Below are 12,924 nucleotides of genomic sequence, written 5' to 3' on the forward strand. Positions count from 1 at the left end.
GGGGCACTGGGTGTGTCACACTTGCTGCCGGACAATTCCTTGTGGGGGCACTGGTTATGTCACACTTGCTGCTGGGTCCTCTGTGGGGGCACTGGGTATGTCACACTTGCTGCTGGGTCCTCTGTGGGGGCACGGGGTATGTCACACTGCTTGCTGCAGGCCGGGTCCTCTGTGGGGGCACGGGGTGTGTCGCACTTGCTGCTGGGTCCTCTGTGGGGGCACTGGGTCGGTCGCACTTGCTGCCGGGTCCTCTGTGGGGGCTCTGGGTGTGTCGCACTTGCTGCTCGCTGGGTCCTCTGTGGGGGCCCTGGTATGTCACACTTGCTGCCGGCCCGGGTCCTCTGTGGGTGCCCTGGGTATGTCACACTTGCTGCTGGGTCCTCTGTGGGGGCACGGGGAATGTCACACTGCTTGCTGCAGGCCGGGTCCTCTGTGGGGGCACGGGGTGTGTCACACTGCTTGCTGCAGGCCGGGTCCTCTGTGGGGGCACGGGGTGTGTCGCACTTGCTGCTGGCTGGGTCCTCTGTGGGGGCACGGGGTATGTCACACTTGCTGCCGGCCGGGTCATCTGGGGGCACGGGGTGTGTCACACTTGCTGCCGGACAATTCCTTGTGGGGGCACTGGTTATGTCACACTTGCTGCTGGGTCCTCTGTGGGGGCCCTGGGTATGTCACACTTGCTGCCGGGTCCTCTGTGGGGGCACGGGGTATGTCACTCTTGTTGCCGGCCGGGTCATCTGGGGGCACGGGGTGTGTCACACTTGCTGCCGGACAATTCCTTGTGGGGGCACTGGTTATGTCACACTTGCTGCTGGGTCCTCTGTGGGGGCACTGGGTATGTCACACTTGCTGCTGGGTCCTCTGTGGGGGCACGGGGTATGTCACACTGCTTGCTGCAGGCCGGGTCCTCTGTGGGGGCATGGGGTGTGTCACACTGCTTGCTGCAGGCCGGGTCCTCTGTGGGGGCACGGGGTGTGTCGCACTTGCTGCTGGCTGGGTCCTCTGTGGGGGCACGGGGTATGTCACACTTGCTGCCGGCCGGGTCATCTGGGGGCACGGGGTGTGTCACACTTGCTGCCGGACAATTCCTTGTGGGGGCACTGGTTATGTCACACTTGCTGCTGGGTCCTCTGTGGGGGCCCTGGGTATGTCACACTTGCTGCCGGGTCTTCTGTGGGGGCACGGGGTATGTCACACTTGCTGCCGGCCGGGTCATCTGGGGGCACGGGGTGTGTCACACTTGCTGCCGGACAATTCCTTGTGGGGGCACTGGTTATGTCACACTTGCTGCTGGGTCCTCTGTGGGGGCCCTGGGTATGTCACACTTGCTGCCGGGTCCTCTGTGGGGGCACGGGGTATGTCACTCTTGCTGCCGGCCGGGTCATCTGGGGGCACGGGGTGTGTCACACTTGCTGCCGGACAATTCCTTGTGGGGGCACTGGTTATGTCACACTTGCTGCTGGGTCCTCTGTGGGGGCACTGGGTATGTCACACTTGCTGCTGGGTCCTCTGTGGGGGCACGGGGTATGTCACACTGCTTGCTGCAGGCCGGGTCCTCTGTGGGGGCACGGGGTGTGTCGCACTTGCTGCTGGGTCCTCTGTGGGGGCACTGGGTCGGTCGCACTTGCTGCCGGGTCCTCTGTGGGGGCACTGGGTGTGTCGCACTTGCTGCTGGCTGGGTCCTCTGTGGGGGCCCTGGTATGTCACACTTGCTGCTGGGTCCTCTGTGGGGGCACTAGGTCGGTCGCACTTGCTGCCGGGTCCTCTGTGGGGGCACGGGGTGTGTCGCACTTGCTGCCGGCCGGGTCCTCTGTGGGGGCACGGGGTATGTCACACTTGCTGCTGGGTCCTCTGTGGGGGCACGGGGTATGTCACACTGCTTGCTGCAGGCCGGGTCCTCTGTGGGGGCCCTGGGTATGTCACACTTGCTGCTGGGTCCTCTGTGGGGGCACTGGGTCGGTCGCACTTGCTGCCGGGTCCTCTGTGGGGGCACGGGGTGTGTCGCACTTGCTGCCGGCCCGGGTCCTCTGTGGGGGCCCTGGGTATGTTACACTTGCTGCCGGGTCCTCTGTGGGGGCACGGGGTATGTCACACTTGCTGTCGGCCGGGTCCTCTGTGGGGGCACGGGGTATGTCACACTGCTTGCTGCAGGCCGGGTCCTCTGTGGGAGCACGGGGTATGTCACACTTGCTGCCGGCCGGGTCCTCTGTGGGGGCACGGGGTATGTCACACTTGCTGCCGGCCGGGTCCTCTGTGGGGGCCCTGGGTATGTCACACTTGCTGCCGGGTCCTCTGTGGGAGCACGGGGTATGTCACACTTGCTGCCGGCCGGGTCCTCTGTGGGGGCACGGGGTATGTCACACTGCTTGCTGGAGGCCGGGTCCTCTGTGGGGGCCCTGTGTATGTCACACTTGCTGCCGGGTCCTCTGTGGGGGCATGGGGTATGTCACACTTGCTGCTGGCCGGGTCCTCTGTGGGGGCACGGGCTATGTCACACTTGCTGCCGGCCGGGTCCTCTGTGGGAGCACGGGGTATGTCACACTTGCTGCCGGCCGGGTCCTCTGTGGGGGCACGGGGTATGTCACACTGCTTGCTGTTGGCCGGGTCCTCTGTGGGGGCCCTGGGTATGTCACACTTGCTGCCGGGTCCTCTGTGGGGGCACGGGGTATGTCACACTTGCTGTCGGCTGGGTCCTCTGTGGGGGCACGGGGTATGTCACACTTGCTGTGGGCCGGGTCCTCTGTGGGGGCACGGGGTGTGTCACACTTGCTGCCGGCCGGGTCATCTGGGGGCACGGGGTGTGTCACACTTGCTGTCGGACAATTCCTTGTGGGGGCACTGGTTATGTCACACTTGCTGCTGGGTCCTCTGTGGGGGCACTGGGTATGTCACACTTGCTGCCGGCCGGGTCCTCTGTGGGGGCACGGGGTATGTCACACTGCTTGCTGCAGGCCGGGTCCTCTGTGGGGGCCCTGGGTATGTCACACTTGCTGCTGGGTCCTCTGTGGGGGCACTGGGTCGGTCGCACTTGCTGCCGGGTCCTCTGTGGGGGCACGGGGTGTGTCGCACTTGCTGCCGACCCGGGTCCTCTGTGGGGGCCCTGGGTATGTGTCACTTGCTGCCGGGTCCTCTGTGGGGGCAAGGGGTATGTCACACTTGCTGCCGGCCGGGTCCTCTGTGGGGGCACGGGGTATGTCACACTGCTTGCTGCAGGCCGGGTCCTCTGTGGGGGCACGGGCTGTGTCACACTGCTTGCTGCAGGCCGGGTCCTCTGTGGGGGCACGGGGTGTGTCGCACTTGCTGCTGGCTGGGTCCTCTGTGGGGGCACGGGGTATGTCACACTTGCTGCCGGGCCAGGTCCTCTGTGGGGGCCCTGGGTATGTCACACTTGCTGCTGGGTCCTCTGTGGGGGCACTGGGTCGGTCGCACTTGCTGCCGGGTCCTCTGTGGGGGCACGGGGTATGTCGCACTTGCTGTTGGCCGGGTCCTCTGTGTGGGCACGGGGTATGTCACACTGCTTGCTGCAGGCCGGGTCCTCTGTGGGGGCACGGGGTATGTCACACTTGCTGCCGGCCGGGTCCTGTGTGGGGGCACGGGGTATGTCACACTGCTTGCTGTCGGCCGGGTCCTCTGTGGGGGCACGGGGTATGTCACACTTGCTTCCGGCCGGGTCCTCTGTGGGGGCACGGGGTATGTCACACTTGCTGCCGGCCGGGTCATCTGGGGGCACGGGGTGTGTCACACTTGCTGCCGGACAATTCCTTGTGGGGGCACTGGTTATGTCACACTTGCTGCCGGGTCCTCTGTGGGGGCACGGGGTATGTCACTCTTGCTGCCGGCCGGGTCATCTGGGGGCACTGGGTGTGTCACACTTGCTGCCGGACAATTCCTTGTGGGGGCACTGGTTATGTCACACTTGCTGCTGGGTCCTCTGTGGGGGCACTGGGTATGTCACACTTGCTGCTGGGTCCTCTGTGGGGGCACGGGGTATGTCACACTGCTTGCTGCAGGCCGGGTCCTCTGTGGGGGCACGGGGTGTGTCGCACTTGCTGCTGGGTCCTCTGTGGGGGCACTGGGTCGGTCGCACTTGCTGCCGGGTCCTCTGTGGGGGCACTGGGTGTGTCGCACTTGCTGCTCGCTGGGTCCTGTGTGGGGGCCCTGGTATGTCACACTTGCTGCTGGGTCCTCTGTGGGGGCACAGGGTCGGTCGCACTTGCTGCCGGGTCCTCTGTGGGGGCACGGGGTGTGTCGCACTTGCTGCCGGCCGGGTCCTCTGTGGGGGCACGGGGTATGTCACACTTGCTGCCGGCCCGGGTCCTCTGTGGGTGCCCTGGGTATGTCACACTTGCTGCTGGGTCCTCTGTGGGGGCACGGGGTATGTCACACTGCTTGCTGCAGGCCGGGTCCTCTGTGGGGGCACGGGGTGTGTCACACTGCTTGCTGCAGGCCGGGTCCTCTGTGGGGGCACGGGGTGTGTCGCACTTGCTGCTGGCTGGGTCCTCTGTGGGGGCACGGGGTATGTCACACTTGCTGCCGGCCGGGTCATCTGGGGGCACGGGGTGTGTCACACTTGCTGCCGGACAATTCCTTGTGGGGGCACTGGTTATGTCACACTTGCTGCTGGGTCCTCTGTGGGGGCCCTGGGTATGTCACACTTGCTGCCGGGTCCTCTGTGGGGGCACGGGGTATGTCACTCTTGCTGCCGGCCGGGTCATCTGGGGGCACGGGGTGTGTCACACTTGCTGCCGGACAATTCCTTGTGGGGGCACTGGTTATGTCACACTTGCTGCTGGGTCCTCTGTGGGGGCACTGGGTATGTCACACTTGCTGCTGGGTCCTCTGTGGGGGCACGGGGTATGTCACACTGCTTGCTGCAGGCCGGGTCCTCTGTGGGGGCACGGGGTGTGTCGCACTTGCTGCTGGGTCCTCTGTGGGGGCACTGGGTCGGTCGCACTTGCTGCCGGGTCCTCTGTGGGGGCACTGGGTGTGTCGCACTTGCTGCTGGCTGGGTCCTCTGTGGGGGCCCTGGTATGTCACACTTGCTGCTGGGTCCTCTGTGGGGGCACTAGGTCGGTCGCACTTGCTGCCGGGTCCTCTGTGGGGGCACGGGGTGTGTCGCACTTGCTGCCGGCCGGGTCCTCTGTGGGGGCACGGGGTATGTCACACTTGCTGCTGGGTCCTCTGTGGGGGCACGGGGTATGTCACACTGCTTGCTGCAGGTCGGGTCCTCTGTGGGGGCACGGGGTGTGTCACACTGCTTGCTGCAGGCCGGGTCCTCTGTGGGGGCACGGGGTGTGTCGCACTTGCTGCTGGCTGGGTCCTCTGTGGGGGCCCTGGGTATGTCACACTTGCTGCCGGCCGGGTCCTCTGTGGGGGCACGGGGTGTGTCGCACTAGCTGCTGGCTGGGTCCTCTGTGGGGGCCCTGGGTATGTCACACTTGCTGCCGGCCGGGTCCTCTGTGGGGGCACGGGGTGTGTCACACTTGCACGCCCACTTTAATATGTCTCTCCCGCTCTACAGTTCCTTCCCCGAATTGTTGTTCTGGCATTACTCTTGTACTCCTCGGGTGCTATCTGGTGTGTGGGGGGGGTGGCACAATGGCTATTTCCCATGCTCTGAGGCTGCACGCAGACATCGCCCTGTGCTTGACCGCAACGGGAAACGTATGTTCGTGTAACATTACACCTTGGGCTCAGGCAGAATATTCGGCGATTCCTGTTGTGAGGAGAGTTGGAGAATTTCCAGCGCTCTGCTGCCCGGGTGCTGCACTGCCGCCCCTCCCCCGAAGGTCCGCGAATCTCGTGCATTGTTCCGTGTAGGTGGTGGTGACGCAGGGCTGCTGTTCCTGAGGGTTGGGGGGTGTGCAGGTCCCTCTGCATCCTCCAGGGGGCAGGCTTGGCCCCTTTTCCGCAGAGCTGCGCTTGCAGTGCACTGACACCTCCTCCCCACTCCTTTCCTCCGGCTGCCAGAGCAGAGGGACTGGGATGCAGGCTGCGGCAGGGGGCGGCGGCGGCGGCGGCGGCGGCGAAGCGGCAGGACCCTGCCCGTGCACAGGGGGAGGAGGAGAGCTCGAGGGACCCTAGTGCCAGCGGACAGTGAGTGCCCCCAGAACCCGCGTGGCTTGGTGTGCGCGGGGACCTGCCTCCGTCCTATACCTGCTGCCCAGCATGCGCAGTGTCTGCCGGTGACTCCCTCCGTCCTATACCTGCTGCCCAGCATGCGCAGTGTCTGCCGGTGACTCCCTCCTCTTGCAGGCTGCCTGCCTGCCTGCAGCGCGGGCCCTAAGCTTGCTGCAGTGCCCTCTGAGAGCACCGCGCGCTGCCGCACGCACGATGAAGGGCTGAGAAGCGGCTCTTCTGCCCCCCTCCCTGCCTGCCTGCAGAAACCTCCTGCTGCGACGCTGGAGAGACCAGTGCCCCCCTCCCGGCGGCCCAATAGGCGCTGCGGCCCTCGTAAGCATGACTCTCGATCTTAAAGCAGAGCAAGTGGGCGCTACTTACTAGTCAAGGCCTGTCTGAGACACCGCTGTTGGGGACAAGGCGTTTTTAACGTGTTAAGAACTGGAAGGGGCATTTTTATTTTGAGAGCCCATGCCAAGCAGCAGTTAGCTGCCTAAAATCTGCGCCTTCCTCCAGCACAATTACACATATTGCACAAATCTGTCTTTAGCTATTTGCCTTATTTCCACGTGTTTATATTCACCACGCCAAATAGCGTTTAAGTAGAATGTAACATGTCTCACGCATTGTACATGAAGCCTGCAAGTGAGCCATGGATATTTACCAAGGATGTTACAAGACAGGTTGTCCTCCTGGAGTCTGGAGGGGATATTTTCTCTTGTTCTGGCCCCGTACTGATTTTCAGGGCGCAAGTCAATACATGTGGGTGGGCAGCGTCCGCCCACTTTTTTCAAGGGGTAGACGCATTCCAGGATCTGTGTTTTTGATGCCAGTATTAAAAATAAAAAAAAAGTGTGCTTGCTCAAGTGTTCAGCTACTAGGATTTCACACCATGTTTTTATGCAATGAAATGATATTTAATTTATATTGCGCTCATACACAAGTCTTTTATTTATATCGCGCGCTGTGAAACACTTGTGTATGAGCGCAATATACATAAAATGTTTGCAATGCAGACGCTTACTCACAAGAACTCATAATAGTACCATTAAAGCACAGGTCTTGTGTTTGGATTTTGTTTTCTTTGGAATATTTAATTATAAATTGTAAAGATTAAAAGGTGGGCACCTTTTATACTTTGCCAGTGTAGTTATTGGAAATTCTCTCTGGTTATTTTTATATATAATATATATATATATAAGGCACTTAATTTGCTGCACTTAGCCAATGCATCCTAGGGTCGGCCCTGCTAATGGCAATGACTTGTGGTTCGGCCTGCAACTTCCACATTACTCTGGCTGTTGCCTTGGGATGGCGGGCTGTTAACAGACTATATAGCCCTTCACCAATGCCGTTATCGCTGTTGCGGAATCAGTGACTGGAGCAGACCAAGGCATGCAATCTTACTGATCTTCTGTGTGATCTTGGGCCTTTTCCTAAGGTGCGCTCTTTGAACTTCTCACTCAAGGGGTGCTGCTGTTGTGATGCTGTGGCCATGTTAAGGTAACGCGTGATGTATGATACTTTTCCTCGGCGTAGGGTACTGGGACTGTCTCCGAATTGAGCCCTCTGTCTCCTGTCCTGAGATTTTGTTGAATTTAAAATATCTGTCCTGGTTTTGGTGAAAAAAGGTGGGGGTGGGAAGTGACCATTGGCAGAATCAGAACTGTGTATTAATCGTCACAACTCTTCATCAACAATTCTTTTTTTGGTGTTTCAATAATTTGTATTCATTTTTAAACAAGAACATAATGATGTACAACAAAACGGTGAACTGAGAAAAGTACATCCAATATTCAAAGAACATGTAAAAACCGAGTAAAACAGAGAGTCAATAAGCGTTATTTAAATCTAAGTCAATAATCATATTAGAATTGTGTAAAGGGGAGACTACAGGGGAAAATCAAAGACAAAAAGGACATGAGAGAACACAGGAGTGAAGGAGAGAAAATAACAATGCAATATCAATATGCAATTAAATAATAATTTTGAGAATTAAGATATTGATGAAATAAATTACATTTTTTGTTAAACTTGTGCATAACATCAAAAGAAGAGGCATGGTATTTTTCGATCTGGTGGATGGAGCAAATGGAGTTCCACCAAACATTAGATGATAAATTGGCTGTATTTTTCCAGTTAAAAGAAATATTCTTAAAATCAATACTAATGAACAAATTAAATAGTGGGGGAGATTCATTGCAAATGATGTCAGGATTAAACAATTCTAAGCCAAATAAATGTTATTAGAGTTCGGTAATGTTGCATTAAGATGTAAGCCATCCCGCGGTGGGTTCAGTAACCGCCACATGCATTAACTGATATTGCCACAGACACTGTCTCGCCATGGCCTTTATAGCAAGTCCTGAAATAGCCATCGGAGCAAAAGTGACTTCCAGATCCCCAGACTCCCCTCCCCGTCCGAAGTGTAATCATCGTAGAAAATGCTAGTCCTTCCTTTATGTTGTTGGTTTGTCTCAGCGACATCTACGTTAGGGTTAGAAGATTTTTAAAATAAAAAAACCGGGACAGGCCAAATGCATGCAAGTAGCACTAGCAACCGCAGCCCATTCAAACTCTCACCCTACCCCCCGCCCCTGTTGTGGACCTGCCCCTCCCCCCTACCCAGTGAGATGCCATATGAAAGGTTGGTGGTTCAAGGCTACTGCGGTGTGCCAGAGATCTGATCATGGGAAGCTGGGCAACTGTTTATTATGTAAACACGACAGCTTGATTTGTTGCATGTCTGCAGTGACCACCCTCCCTTTCCCAAAACCGGGCAGTGGTTGGGGGCCAGAAGTCTTAATTCTGGCACGGTGCCGGTTGGTCACCCTAGTCTATGCTGTTGTCCCCTAAAGTTGGCTACCTTATTCCTGCACGCAGAGATGCCTTATTTTTCTTCAGATACCAAGACAACGCAGTGCATTCAGTGTATTAGCTTCACAGCCACATGCATCCTCATCCCAGGCAAGGGAGGAAGTGGAAAAAGGAGCTAGTGGCTCTCTGGCTGCATCCAGAAGAGGAGGGTGTGGGATGGCGGGAGGCGGGGCTTTTGGCCAGACTAGACAGTGCCTGGACTAATAGACTAGTAGCACTCTGGCTGCACCCAGAAGAGGAGGGTGTGGGATGGCGGGAGGCATGGAGGAAGTGCTTGGTGAGGCAGGGAAGCTTGGGCTGCTAGCTAGACTAGACAGTGCCTGGATTAATAGACCAGTGGCCCTCTGGCTGCACCCAGAAGAGGACGGTGTGGGATGGCGGGAGGCATGGAGTAAATGCTTTGGGAGGGGCAGCTGGGGCTGTTGGCTAAACTAGACAATGCCTGGACTAATAGACTAGTGGTCCTCTGGCTGCACCTAGAAGAGGATGGTGTGGGATGGCGGGAGGCATGGAGGAAGTGCTTGGGGAGGGGCAGCCTGGGGCTTTTGGCTAAACTAGACAATGCGTGGACTAATAGACTAGTGGCACTCTGGCTTCACCCAGAAGAGGAGGGTGTGGGATGGCGGGAGGCATGGAGGAAGTGCTTGGGGAGGCAGGGAAACCTGGGCTGCTGGCTAGACTAGACAGTGCCTGGACTAATAGACTAGTGGCACTCTGGCTGCACCCAGAAGAGGAGGGTGTGGGATGGCGGGAGGCATGGAGGAAGTGCTTGGGGAGGCAGGGAAGCTTGGGCTGCTGGCTAGACTAGACAGTGCCTGGACTAATAGACCAGTGGCCCTCTGGCTGCACCCAGAAGAGGATGTTGTGGGATGGCGGGAGGCATGGAGGCAGTGCTTGGGGGGGGTGGGGGGAAGGCAGCTTGAATGCTCATTTACATTAAAACACACAAATTACAGACATAGTTCACACATATTTTGATTGGCAATAACATTTTAACTGCATAAGTCTCTAAACTGTGTCGGCAGTTAAAATGTCATTTTCCTACATGAGTGCCACTACTAATCCAGCTATGACAGGTGGGGCTTTCATGTTCGTTTTGATTTACTGTATCATTTTCTCTTCATAAATACTTTATTTGTAAATAAGTTATTGATCAAAATAGAAATGCAATATTTCGAGCAGCCAATGCCCGCACCTTAAACTCAATACACTTTCTAGTTGCCAGTCATCATCTGGCTTTTTTGGAATGAATCCAAGAATTGGCAAATACAACAGAGGTTTGTTTTTTTGTGTAGGCATTGAATAGGGGTACTGCCATAATGGTACTACCTGACCATAAGGTGCAACCACTTGAACACGGTGTGATTATCTAGGCATACGAGTGTCTGGCATATGCCCATCTAGTACCTACCCACAAGCCAGAACTCTTGACGTTGGCAGTGTTTGTTTAAAAGGACCTCAGTTAAGAAACATATATAAATACAATTACCTGAATGTATGACTAAGCTTCTTCCTTGACCTGTACTTGCAAGAGCACCTCCATGCCTCCCGACTGCATGTGCGCTCTACAGATGAAATAAATAAATAAAGTGGATGAAGGCATGCCAGATGAATACGTTTTTATTTTACCAGTCACTCATTTGCAGCGGCAATTAAACCATTAATTCTCAACAAACTGCTTGGAAATAACTCTAGATGGCCAAAGTTGGATGTTCTTGTTTGATAGAGCAAGCTTAAAGACCTTTTCAGCTTATAAGCACACCTTGTAGGCAAAACCAAAAATTAACTCTAGTAAAACTGTGGTAGAAGCAAAGCTCTGCGTTTAGGTGCCCCTCTGGTCTGTCACCCCCTCTGGTCCTTGGCTGCTCTGCTGAGTCACCCCCCCTCTGGTCCTTGGCTCCCCTTTGTGCTACTCTTCTAGTCCACCCCTCTTCTGGTCCTTGGCTGCTCTGCTGAGTCCCTCTCCTCTGGCCCTTGGCTGCTCTGCTGAGTCACCCCCCTCTGGTCCTTGGCTCCCATTTGTGCTTCTCTTTCAGTCCCTCTTCTGGTCCTTGGCTCCCCTTTGTGCTACTCTTCTAGTCCACCCCTCATCTGGTCCTTGGCTGCTCTGCTGAGTCCCTCTCCTCTGGCCCTTGGCTGCTCTGCTGAGTCACCCCCCTCTGGTCCTTGGCTCCCATTTGTGCTTCTCTTTCAGTCCCTCTTCTGGTCCTTGGCTCCCCTTTGTGCTACTCTTCTAGTCCACCCCTCATCTGGTCCTTGGCTGCTCTGCTGAGTCACTCTCCTCTGGCCCTTGGCTGCTCTGCTGAGTCACTCTGCTCTGGTCCTTGGCTCCCTTTTGTGCTTCTCGTTCAGTCCCTCGCCTGGTCCTTGGCTCACAGGTGAGTTGCTCGCAAAAACCAAATTCAAGCAAAACACTTCTATTTTATGTGTGCTGTTGCCGCTTAAAGTACACTTTGATAGCCGTAAACTCCCATTCCTGAATGTTGTGTCCATGCAATCAATGTTCTGTTATGTTATGGATATTTATACAGTGCACGTACGCCCGGAGGCATCATGGTGCTAAGAGCGAAGAAGCAGTAGCAACCCATGGCTTAAAACAACAATGTCTTCAGTCTCTGGCTCGCAGGGCTAAAGGAAGATCATTCCAGGCTAACGCAGCCAGCACCGAAAAGGCCCGACCGCCAGTACGTGCCAGTCTGATACGAGGGACAGATAACAGAAAGGCAGAGTGGGAGCGTGGGGGGCGAGCCAGAACATACTGAGGAAACTTATGCTGGATGTATTCTGCTCCTAGCTTGTAGAAGGCCCGGTGGACAATACACATGGACTTGAAGAAAATCCTCTTTTCGATGGGAAGCCAATGGAGCTGCCTGACAACCGGAGACATATGGGCTCGAAAAGGGGGATGCACCACAGATCTGGCAGCAGCATTTTGGAGTAGCTGCAGCCGATTTGTAATATACCGAAGCTGACCGAAATAGAGTGAATTACAGTAGTCGGTCGTGCTCAGCACCAGTGCAGCCACCACCGGGCCATGATATTCGATTGGGACATAAGGGAGAACTTTACGTAAAGTGCGTAGGTTAAAATGTCCCCATTTGCACACAGCCGCCACTTGCCACGCAGTGGATAGAGGATGACATTATAACCTCCAGATTTTTTACTGAGGCGGCAGGCTGAGGGCACATGCCCAGGGAGGAAGGCCAGAATTCTGGTGCCCAAAAAGAAAGAGGGGAGGCCGTGCCAACAACCAGCACCTCCTTTTTATTGGCATTGTGTTTAAGCCAATTGGCCAACATCCATGTACCCAAATCCTCGAGGCAGCTGCTCAATCGGGCCGCAGTATCTGAATGGGTAAGGTCCAGCCGCAATAAAATGTGCGTGTAAGAGTAATAACTAAAACTGTGTGAGAGAATGAGAAGAAGAGGTTGAATGTATATATTAAACAGAATGGGAGAGAGTGCGGATCCTGGAGGGACCTCGCACAAAAGGAGAATAGATTTAGAGAGAAAAGGGGGAGTGATACTGACTGAGAACGGTCAGCCAGGAAAGCAGAAAGCCAGTCCAGAACCTGGCCAGTAATGCCAGCGTCCGAGAGCCAGGAGAGCAGGATGGGATGATCAACCGTATCAAATGCAGCAGACCGATCTAACAGTAATACTGCTCCCACCCCACCCTGATCCACCAAGCGAACAAGGCCATCCATGATTTGAGTTGAGAACAGATTCAGTCCCCGTCCCAGGCCGGAAACCAGACCGGAAGAGGTCAAAGAAACCAGACGATTCCAAAAAAGAAGAGCAAAGAGGAGTCAATCAAGTTATGCATTGATTGGAGAAAGATATGGCAATAATAGCTACTTGAAACTCATTCTACCTCCCACCCTAGCTGGCAGTACAACGTGGCACACAACCGGTCTACTACAACAAT

The 12,924-nt window shown here is 56.0% G+C and overlaps 1 protein-coding gene across 3 annotated transcripts in view; it reads left to right on the forward strand.

Moving 5' to 3' along the window:
• Positions 1 to 12,924, forward strand: part of TRIM3 (tripartite motif containing 3) — a 551,630-nt gene that overhangs the window by 26,731 nt on the left and 511,975 nt on the right. For 2 of the 3 annotated variants that reach the window (XM_069640489.1, XM_069640491.1), the window contains exon 1: positions 5,944 to 6,096. The exons of the other annotated variant lie outside the window; for it this stretch is intronic. The gene's annotated coding sequence lies outside the window, so the exon portion shown is untranslated. Of the gene's footprint in view, positions 1 to 5,943; positions 6,097 to 12,924 lie in introns of those variants that run through there. 3 annotated transcript variants of the gene reach the window in all.

Source organism: Ambystoma mexicanum, chromosome 7q (genome assembly GCF_040938575.1).
Source record: "Ambystoma mexicanum isolate Mex_15411 chromosome 7q, UKY_AmexF1_1, whole genome shotgun sequence".
NCBI classification, from domain to species: Eukaryota; Metazoa; Chordata; class Amphibia; order Caudata; family Ambystomatidae; genus Ambystoma; species Ambystoma mexicanum.